This window comes from Cynoglossus semilaevis, chromosome 2, assembly GCF_000523025.1.
Source record: "Cynoglossus semilaevis isolate Cse_v1.0 chromosome 2, Cse_v1.0, whole genome shotgun sequence".
Taxonomy (NCBI): domain Eukaryota; kingdom Metazoa; phylum Chordata; class Actinopteri; order Pleuronectiformes; family Cynoglossidae; genus Cynoglossus; species Cynoglossus semilaevis.
The window spans coordinates 7,586,668-7,598,248 of NC_024308.1; the positions used below are offsets into that span (position 1 = coordinate 7,586,668).

The 11,581-nt window shown below is 41.8% G+C and overlaps 1 protein-coding gene across 1 annotated transcript in view; it reads right to left on the reverse strand.

The window, feature by feature from the left end:
• The window catches only part of LOC103396227 (ephrin type-B receptor 1-like), a 65,514-nt gene that overhangs the window by 40,279 nt on the left and 13,654 nt on the right, over positions 1–11,581 (reverse strand). The gene's annotated exons all lie outside the window — the stretch shown is intronic.

Here is an 11,581-nt window from a genome sequence, read left to right on the forward strand (position 1 = left end):
TGGGAAAAAAAGTTTATTTGTCTGAGTTTTTGTTTTGTTTTGTTTGTCTTCTTTTTATATTTCCATGTTTTCTGTCTAACACCGTGGAGATTCAAATTTGTTTTTCACGCTGAGCTGCAGATTTCGAGTGAGACGCTGCCTGGCTAGATTAAAGATACAGCCGTCCTGTCACTCAGTGTAAACAAACGGAGTAATTGCTCAACATAGCGCTGTACGAAAAAAAATCTGACATATAAAGTATTCATTTTGAGTTTAACTCTGTACGCTGTGGATCCATCATTGGATTCTACATTTTTAAAAGTTTGAGATTGACATATTAACATCAGGGAGTCTGTACATAAGTGTGCACCATGTTGGTGAATGTTAAGAACATTCCAGGTTCCAAAAATCTACACCTTCAAGATCTAGGAGGCAGATTTGCCTGGACAGATCATATTTGAAGATGTCAAACTTTTCAAAGTGAGATTGATGGAAGTGGTTTTGATTAGAAAACACATGAATAATTAGTTTGATGAAGAAGTTAATTTGAACTCAACTCTAGTAGCGCTCCTTCAAGGAAACACCAAGGCAGGCTAACTGCATGATGTGCAGTTTGAAGGACAGGCGTATTCATTACTTGTATTCACCTTTATAATACCTCATCAATGATTAAAGCGTGACATAACAGCCCTACTGCCGACAATTTAACATCTTCAAAGTAGGAGATATCGCCGGCCTAGGAAAACCCCCCTGATATCTTAGCTTTGGAATTAGCCATTAGCCAAATGGATTTTCTTGCCCATACTTGGATGATGGTAATGAGGGTCTCAATGATGTGCCTGGAGGCAGCATTAAAGGCAGCAGTAACACTTAGAAACAGAGAGGCAGTTACAAAAGATTTTTTTTTAAATAGTTGAACAAGGGAGTACGTACAAGTTAGCCGGCAATAACTTTACGGGCCGACTTTTAACATGAAGCAAAAGTCATCAAGTCTGGTGCTGAGGAGCGTTTTTTACGTTCACAAAACAAATTGTAGTACTACAAAGTACAACAAAGTACACACTACTCATGGCTCATTCATCCTTTACTGCAGTGGTTCTCAAACTGGGGTATGCGTACAGCAACAAGATGATGGTTTTTGGTTAATAGAAAAGCTTTACCATTTTTAATATTTAAAATGATATGACCATGGAAGATAAAGACAAAATATCCAGCAATTCAAATTTTGTTTTACTCTTAGTTCTGAAAGTGTAATCGCCAAAACAAACGAAGAGAAGTCTGTGAACACTGTGAAGTATTAGACCTTATATGTATCCACCAGCAGACAAACACGTTCTGTATCTGTAAGACACATCTGCTCTCTTAAATGAGGTCTTACACACACACACACACACACACACGAAATCAACCAGCAACAATGGCGTTAATGAGATCCTGTAACGTCAACATGTGCTGTGAGTAAAACTCTCAGCTGATCAGAGTTCCACCGCTCTCCACCTGAACCAAAACAAAAGCCTGTCTGTGACAGAACATTTCACCAAATCCACTGACCTGACACACTGATTAAATCACATCTGGCTGACACACTGACACACCTCCGTACATCACAGAGCTAATTATATCCTCTCAGACGGCAACGATACGTGAAAGCTGAGACGTTGGCGCCAATTTGACAAGTCAGCAACAAAACAATGTGACAGCAAACTCCCAGATGGTGGCACTCATGGTAGAACACGTCACTTCATATTACAGATCCCACCGTGTTCACGGTGAAGTGTTTATACGTCGGCCATTCATAGAACTATTTTCAGAACCTTGATCCCTGGTTCTCTACCTGACATGAAGGGAAGGGAATCGAAAATGAGACCACGTTAATGACTGGTCAGGGATGTAACTGCAATGAGCTGAAGGAAGAAAAAAAATTCACATTTTCATACCCTCAAAATAATAATGTTAATTAGCCTATGATGTTTTTGTAAATAATATTTCTTAACAGGTAACAAACATGAAATTTATTGATTTTCTGCTTTAAATTCAAATTTCATTTTCACATATCCCAGAGGTCTTCTCCACAGACTTCAAGACCCCTAGAGGGCCCAGAGAGGTACTACAGGGATGGTGGGAAAAATTTGGTGATTAGCCCATTTTCACACTTACACTACATTTAAGATAAAAAAACAGTTAATTTATTTAAGGCCCTTTAAATATTACATTTACCGTGCCTAAAATATTTGGTGACTAAATTCCGGTTGGTTTGTGGTTCCACTGTGTAGCAGTTATCATGCCTGCCTTGCTCGCGGAAGGTCCTGGGTTCGGGGCCTGTACTGTAACGGCGCCCCCTGTGGCAGCTTGTGTCTGTTGCATAGACTCCAACTGTGACGTTACACACTTTGGGAGTGATATTTATTTATTTAACTAGTGTAACCTATTTGTGTGTTCTGTTGAAGTAAGACTGTATGGAAACGTCACCTTATTATACAACACGTGTAGCCTGGAAAACATGCCACAGTGACACACTTAAATATAAACCCCTTCACACACACACAGTGCAGCGCGGTGAGAAGTTTTGACGACATCACACTGTGAGGCAGCTGTGGGGAACAAAGACCCTTCTTCTGATTCTCAACATGCTCTGCTGCCGTACTCTTTCATTCTGTCACCCTGCCTCTCATTATCTGCTCTGTGCCTCACACTCTCCCCCACCTCCATCCTTCAGTCTACCTACTCTCCACACACACCCACACACACCTAAAACACGAGCCCAATTACAGCAGAAGACACTTTTTTAGCCCTCCCTCTGGGAATGAAGGTCATTTGTCAAGGGGGGGGGGTGAAAATCTTGTCATGCAAAAATGTACACGACGATCAAAAATCTCAGACCAAGGTTTATTCAAACTGTGGCAACTGTCACTTGCTCGTCTGTGGCTGTCGTCAGAAGAGACTTACGAACACTGAAGCACAGCAGAAATCAGACCAGGTTTGTTGAAGTGAGGAGAAAAAAAAATGTTGGGGAAGCTCCTGTGAACTCACATGTAATGGCTCTCAGCAAGGAAGGAGTTCATTTAGGTCTCTGCTTGGAATAAAAGACTACCGGCTGTGCAGTGTCAACGCTCTGCGTGAAAACACGCAGGTGAAATCAGACTCAGGCCGTTTTATTACACACACACAGAGCAAACCTGGTTCTTAATTTTTGTTTAGTGGAAAATAGATTGCACCATCACAGCCAGGACCTTTTGGAAAACCCTCGGCGATTCGTCATATGAAGTCATTAAATTACAAGCGCAGGTGAAACACTGTGATCGAGTGTCGTGGAGCTGTGCGAAATACAGTGGTGGAGGTACAGGGTGCGGAATAATTTTGAGAAAAGTGAGCGTTTTACCAGTCAAACATCGTAACGTGATTCCGGATGTGTCTAACAAATGCATTTTTTTTTAATTTGTCGTTTTTAAAACGACGACATGACCTCAAATCTGCCGAACTACTTCTCAAGAGAAAAGGCGAGACGTCTGTTTGAAAGAATTTCTGTCACATCTGAGGGTCGTCACTGGGCTTATTATCATTCTAATTAACGGCACACACACCTCTGTGCATAATTGGCTATACTCTGCGATCAGCCTAATTACTTTTGACATATCGGAGGCTGTGATCCCACAGTGACCCCCTCCCCCACTGTCTTGATGCTAAACCTAAACTAACCAAACATGACAAAAAAAGGGGGGTTGGGAGGGGGGGGGTGGCAGGGGTAAATAAGGACTGTTTTAGAGCAGAGAAAACAGCAGGTAAATCTGGACGATTTAATGGCAGCCAAACAGGCTGTTAAAGTATTGTAGCGGCCCACCAGAGAGGAATAAAAGTGTTTCCATCACAGATGCTGAATAAGAGGTATTTTTACTGTTCCAATGACTCGTACTGCCTCTTCTCCCCCGTTCTAATGAGGGAGAGTGTGTGTGATGTATAACAGCGCTCAGACGCCAACTGAGGTCAGTACATCTGAGGTCCTCTCTCCTGCTCCTCTCTCCGCACACATTTTCGCTGCTTTTGTGTTTCTTTACGTCTCCTATTGTCCCTCCTTTGAAATGACTGGATTAATTCAGTTTTATGATATTGATTTTTTCATCCGAGACAGATGCACATCAGACCACGTCTGACAAATGGACTAAAGACTGTAGACCAGATGAGGAAAAAACCCGACTGGTGTTAGGTAGGTAACTCAGCCCGTCCAGATTTAGACACACGCCTGCATCTATGGCTCCAGTTCAGGTTGGTACCATGAGGAGAAATCTCACTTCATCTGTAATGTGAGTAATATATAGTATATATTAATATATAGTAACAAATATATATGCGTGGCACTTTGGCCCAGAGGCCATGTCTCTGTCATTGGTGTGAAACCCCAGGGTTCACCTCCTGGGCAAGATCAAACCCTGTTAGGGCGGTTGGTACCTTCCAGTGGACTCACCACCCACAGGAAGGTTCAGAGGGGTTGGTACAGTGCAGTGTGATTTGGGTGGCGTTCGTGGAGACCGCTGCCCTCGTGACCTGGTAACGGCTAAGCAGATGAAAATGGATGGATGGAAATATACATGCATGGAAAATTCAATAGACACCTGAAGGCAACATCTTCTTGATGAAGATTCCATATTTCCATCCATGTTCTTTATCTGTATTATATTTTTACACGTGATCAGATGCCGCTCATATAAAATGGACTGGAATCTATTTGTGGATTGGTGTATTCACATATTGACCAGAATTGAAGAGAACGTCGGTGCAACTTCACAGGGACAAACACACACTCCAGCCAGTCCTGGAGTTAAGACGTCACTCGTCACCTGCAGAGACAGCCACCGAACAATCAGTCATCGGCGCGCAAAGACACATGACGCACGCATCACGGAAGGACAGCTCAGTGAGGAACATAAAAATTGCAGGCACAGAAGTGACCCCCTGCAAATCAGACCGCCCACTCACACGCTGCAGGACACACACAGAGCTGCTTTCTTTTTAATACCATCTCTGACGCCCAGGTCAATTACACAGACAATTATCAGGCTGCTGTGAAATTCAAAAGAAAGAAAGAAAAAAAAAAACCTCATTCCCAAGAAACACGGTTGAGCATTTACCCAACCACAGGGATCTTAATTAAACCTGGCCACCATCGATTGGCTCAGGAGGAGACAGGAACGAACGGAAGTGGGTCAAGAGTTAGTGGTGGAGAAAGTTTCCCTGTGGTTCATTGTTAATCTAGTTTAGATGCAGAACTACTTTTGAGAAATACATTTCTTTATTGGAATTATATCTTAAGAACAAGCAGCTGTCACTGTGAAAAAAGGAATTGTGGTTCTGCACTGCTGTATAACACATTTAAACCCATGTCAGCTTTTGTACAAAAGCGAGAACTGTGAAACATTAAAAGCGTCTGTGATCGGCACACGGTCGCCTTCAGCCACTTTTTACTGCACAGACACGGCAGACTCTCACCCGATCATTTCCATATTCAACATCCATCTGAAGTTCTGGCTAATGGGCTGACCCTGTTGTCTTTAAAGAGTCTGCTCAGCAGTTAAAAACACACCGTATCAGCAGAAGGATAGACATAACTATATAACAGCAGTAAATTTACATGAGATGCAGATGCTGCGGAGAATTCTCCCACAGTCGCACGGCCCCGCCATGTCGTAAAGGAGAGAGAGAGTTGGTGCTTTAACAGGACTGTCACAAATGCACATGAACTGGAAGGTACAGTATGATGTGTTCACACAACATGGAGTAGAAAGACAAAGATGGATGATAGATGGATGGATGGATGGATGGATGGATGAATGGATGAATGGATGGATGATGGATGATGAATGGATGGATGGATGGTGGAGCAGAAAGACAAAGATGGATGGATGGATGGATGGATGGATGATGGATGATGGATGGATGGATGGATGCTAGATGGATTATGGATGGATGGATGGATGCTAGATGGATGGATGGATGGATGGATGGATGATGATAGATGGATGATGGATGGATGGATATATAGCAGATGTGATTACTGTGTAGCGCCATCCACAGTCAGAGTTGGAAACAAACAGATCCAGACCCATCCAGGTAATGTGGTACAGAAGTCAGCCTCCTGCTCTGTGTTTGCTACACAATGGATCAGCAGCTCATTAGCCTCTGTATTCTACACACTCCACTGGAAAGTGATGAGGAAGACACAGTTGTTGTACAGTTTGGCTCCATCCCAGTATATACTATGGTATTGTCTGCACTCACATAACAAACAAATCTCACACAATCTAATACTGCAAAATCAGATAGGAAAATAAAAATATATAAATACTGTATATATATCGTGCCAACAGCCAATGTTTCAGCCACATAACCAATAGTATTTCCTATGTATTTCCTGTGAAGTCAGGGCTGGAGCTTCATTAGGCTGCTGCAAATCTTCTGAGATGAGACCAGCAAACATGTCATCACATTGATCGACTGTTGAAGCGTCTTAGTTTCACAATCAATACTCAGTGAGTTACTGAGTAACGAAGCCAGCACTCATAACAGTTCCTGGGTGTTATTGGCTCTATACACTGAATAATTCCCTCAAACTCGTCACCAATCTGAGCCAGGATATGAACGACCTTTAACATTATCTTAACAAGAAAGTAAAGAGTCAGTTTATTATCCATCAAACTCTCTTTAGTTTCCTTTTTCAGCTAAGTGTCCAGAGTGTAAGTCCGCCCAGAGCCTATGACTGCTGGGATTTCCTACAGCTCCCATGCCACCAAAGAATGAATGAACACAGTCCATGTTCTTTGTATTCTCCTCTAATATCCCATAATTCCCCATTACCCAGCGTACAGACTACAGTGACCTGATGTTGGTTTCATAGAAGGCCTTTTAATAGCTCAAAATAATAGCTCAAAATAATAGCCCTCGGTGGTTTGGAGAACCTCCTCATTAATTATTGATGTTGCATTAACAGTTGACGTGTAACTCAGGTAGAAACTCTTCAGTAGTTTATTGACCGCTGCTGCAGATGGACTGACATTTTAATGGTAAAACTTTTCTCCTCTCCTTCTATTTTCATCGCCATTAGGCCCAAGTTGGCGCGCTTCCTTACTGTGTGCGCGCACGTGTGTGTAAGTGTGTGTGTGTGTTGTCTTGATGGTAAAATATGACCATGTCAAAGTTCCACTTTAGGTCTCTCAACCTCTGCTTGTTAATTTCAACTTTTGCTCCGTGGCTCCTCGCGGCTAAATTGGGTTCTTCTGCTCCTAAAGTATCCCTGCTCTCCTGCTCCTGTCAGAGCCGCTCTTATTTATGCACATTTAAAGCCCACTGTACCAAGGAAGACGACTCAGGAGGCTCTACCTCTGCACAAACAGAGCCGTCGCCCTACAGATCATTCTGAATACTGCAGTCTTGGAGATAGTGCCTCAGGTAACACAGTTTATTTGACTATTCATTTTTAAAGAATGACATGAAAATTCTACCACTTGTGTAACTGCTCAATTTAACAAGCATGCAGGCCCTGATGCTAGTTTATTAGCTTAGCGGAGCTAAAGGAATATTTGTTAAGGTTACGACCCCAGGGATCGTTTTTCCTTCTTGTTCCCTCCTCAGGAATAAGTAGAGAATCTGCTGCACTGCTTAATAAACAACATGTTACATCAACTTCTCTGGATATTTTGTCCTTTTCTCTAATTAACAGCTAGATTATACCCACAGATTTTATCTAGAAATTAAAGTCTTGCCCCATCCAGTTTAGATTTTTTTTATTTTTGTCAACAAAACTTATTTACTCTTTTAATTTATTTCTGTAGAAGAACGTGGGTTTGATCCTCCGTGTGGTCATTGTGTATCTGGTTTGTAGGTGTTTTTTTGGACTATACGTTGTCTAGCTCAACGTAACCCTAGCGTAACCCTTAACATGTTCCAGGGCAACAGTGCCTGTCTTCTAGTACTGTTTTTGCTGCTCCCACTAATACAGAACCTCTGCTGAATTGGAGCCAAACCGAGGCCCAATTAAAGCAGGTGCACAAACAAAGATGGAGGACAGAGCAGCAGCCGCCGCAGGTTATGTCCAGGTAATTACAGAGATGAATGATAATCACATTTCATTCATCGTCAAAGGAAACCCCAGAGTAGACATTTCCAGGAAGAGTGTGCCTACAAAAGACTGTGGTCTAACAGCGAAGCATCTTTAGGATCAGACCTTTGCTGGGGTGTAACAATGCCTGGAGGTGTTGTGTTCTGCCCCTCCCTGCCTCCCCCCTTATTGCTGACATGGTGGTGTTGTTGTTTTTGTTTCTGAATGGAAGCAGGAAGATGCACAGAACCACGGTGTTAAAAAAATAAAACAACTGTGCTGTCACACGTGAGCACTTATCCGTGTCACGGTTTCTTATTGAGCAAGCGTCGAATATTTACACACATACACACACACTGTCACCCACACACACACACACACACCATCTCAGACTTTGTGGGCCCTATCGTTCTGTCTTTTTTGCCTCTGTGATTTCACCTCTCCTGTCATTTCCTCTCACATCTTTTGTTAACAGCCGCGACCTAGAAAACTTGTAGTGTCATGATTTCACTTGATGAAAGAAGGCCACGTTCATCACAAAGAGGAGGGGAAAAAAATGATGTCCTACAGAAACCCTTTATTTCCCCGTAGCTCTCAGAAGTCTGAGAAAGATGTGTCAAAGTCCTTTTGAAAGTTCATTCCCAGGTGGGAGATGTAAACCAATGTAGGACAACACTGGGTCTGACTGGGTAGACGGTGGGTCGGGTTTGAATAAAGTACGACTTTAGCCATTTTTGGATTAGTCACAAATGAGACAGAGCCATAAATCTTACCTGATGTTTATTGTTATAGCTACTAATCAGGCTAAAACAATCTACCTACACTGAAAACATCAAATATATGATATTTACTCATAGAAACTGAACATACTATATAAATACATTATATGTTGGTGTATTGAAAAATAGCTTAATGGCACAACATGATTCTATTCTTACAGTAAACTAAATATAAATATATATATATGTAGATATATACATATATACAGCGTATATATGTATATATGTGTATATTATACACATATCAATATATACATATAAATATACATACATTTTTAAATGCTCAAGATCTACTGGCAGAGCCTGATCTACTTATTAGGCTTCTGTGAACTTGATTAATCAGGATTATTATTAAATTATTTATTATTTAATCATTATTTTTCCACAGCTGTTCTTTAATTTACCAGAATAAAACATTTTAATTGTCTGTCAGGCTTGGTTTTTTTTCTTAAAGAAACTTAATGTTTTGTGACGTTTTGGGGGGAATCTTTCAAAATGCCATGTGAAATTAAGGAAATAAGGAAATAAGGTGTCTCTCCGTTGTCATCGTGCAGTGTCTACATGTGGACAAAGATCCACTCCTCCTCCGTTTGCTGGATGAACTGCTAAACATGGCAGTAAAACGCAGCACATCTGTCACAACACAATACACCGTTTTCAAAGACGCCGCGCAGGTTTGAAGTTGAAAAAGAGAAATGACACAGTGAGGTTCTCAAGAGCATCATGGCTTTGAGAGGCTTGTCACTATAAATACATCTGCAGCGCACGAGGGCTCAAGACAAAAGGATGGTGTGCTGCTTGTCACTGTTAAATTAATGAAAATAATAACTCATTGTCTGGTTAAAAACATGAAGAGAAATGAAAAGGAATTTTGGCTTCTTATTTTTAACTACTGAGCAACTACTGGTGAAGCCTCTCTCTCTCTCTCTCTCTCTCACACACACACACAGACACACACACTCGTGTATACTCACAGGAATACAATCATTGTGCAAAGCATCAAGTCTGTCACTGCGGCTGAATCCTTTGTGCCTTTTGTGTGGTTACACAATGCTAACGTGTTTTAAGCGACGCGCTGCCTTCTGAAATAAAACGACGCCGGTGCTGGAGCCACATGAGGCTGAGCCTCGTGGTAAATTGGACGTTCACTGCTCCGTGGGTGTGGGGCCTCATTCACAGAGCTGAACGTGAGGGCAGAGGCAACGATGATATGGTCGCTATTGTGGAGCACAAATAAAAGGTGGTGTGAGCGCTCATTATTGAGTTGGGTTTTTTTTCAAAGGGAATTGAAAGTGAGTAAATCAAACATTATTTATAATTTTAAAAAATCATACAATTCAAAACACTACTATATATGTAATATTTATATTTATAATATATGTATATCAGAAAGCACAAAAACACACACACATCTACTTGTGTTTATTGACTTTGAAAAAAATCACATTAAGGACTTGATTAATCTCAATTAATTAGGATTAATCACAATAATTTCAAAGCAAGTAATTAGATTAAAAATGTAACACAGTTTACACTCCTAAAATGAAGAGAACCTACACGTGACACTAATCTACTGCCTCCTCCTTTAAAATGGTTTGTAAGAAGAATTCTATTTAGAACTTTACTGCAACCACTCCTGCAGCTCCAGGTGATTTGGACAATGACGCCTTAAGATTAAGAACAAATCAATCTTTTCCCCCAGGTAAAAGATAACGTCCCACTCCCAGTACCTAATAAAGCCAACAAACAGTGGAGCGCGTCAGGCTGTCAGCATCACTCTGTCAGCAGGACTCTCTTTGGCTGACGGGAGAGATGACTGTTTGATGGTCTAATTGAGATTCCATTAAAGCGGACCATCAGTCACAGAACTGTTTATCACATGTCAGCACGTGTCTGCGCTCGTCCCGCAGGACAATCCCGGACAAAGGACAGAGGAGGAACAGAACAGAGAGGGGAAAAGCAGAGACATATCAGCTGACCACATGCCACCGCGTCCCCTGACAGGGAGTCAATCTGGTGACACATGTTGGGCCAAATCCAGCCTGGAACACGACCACATGCTCAGGAAGAAACCTTATGCTGGATCAGAATGCCCAGAGTGGCAACAGAACATATGGGGTTTTTTTCTCACAGTATGGACCTGGGTGGTGTAGACTACAGGATGTCCCCCGAGAGGACAGAAGGCTTCACAGAGCAATGTGGTCCAAAAGTCCAAAAGTCATGGTGATGACATCATAGTTGGATGTACTGGGGTATAATGACCACAGTGCTGACCTACAATGTATTTTCTACTTCTTTCAACAGTTTCCATGATATTAGGTCCTTCACAAAAACACTACTTGTTAAATCAGATGGTTTTTAAGGGGAAATGTAAGATTAAAGGTCCATTCAAGCTAATGCCTAACCAGGGAAATGTTAGATTAAAGGTCCATTCAAGCTAATGCCTAGCCAAAAACCCAAACTGTTCCCATACAATTTCTGCAGCCCACTTATGGCCATGTTCATGGACTTATTTGGTTTGTGAGTGAAGAGCAGACAGACGTGACCCACTTCACCAAAGGTTCTCAGAACTGTGACCCAGCACAGTTCTGAGGTTGATTATGTAAATTCCACATGCAAATGAATGAGCCAGGAATAGTAGGAGGAAACTGTTTCAGCTATGTGACGGATATGTTTGGACCCAGGAGGACATTTTTACGTTTGGTCGACCTACTTACACCTTGATACCGAAACCGGA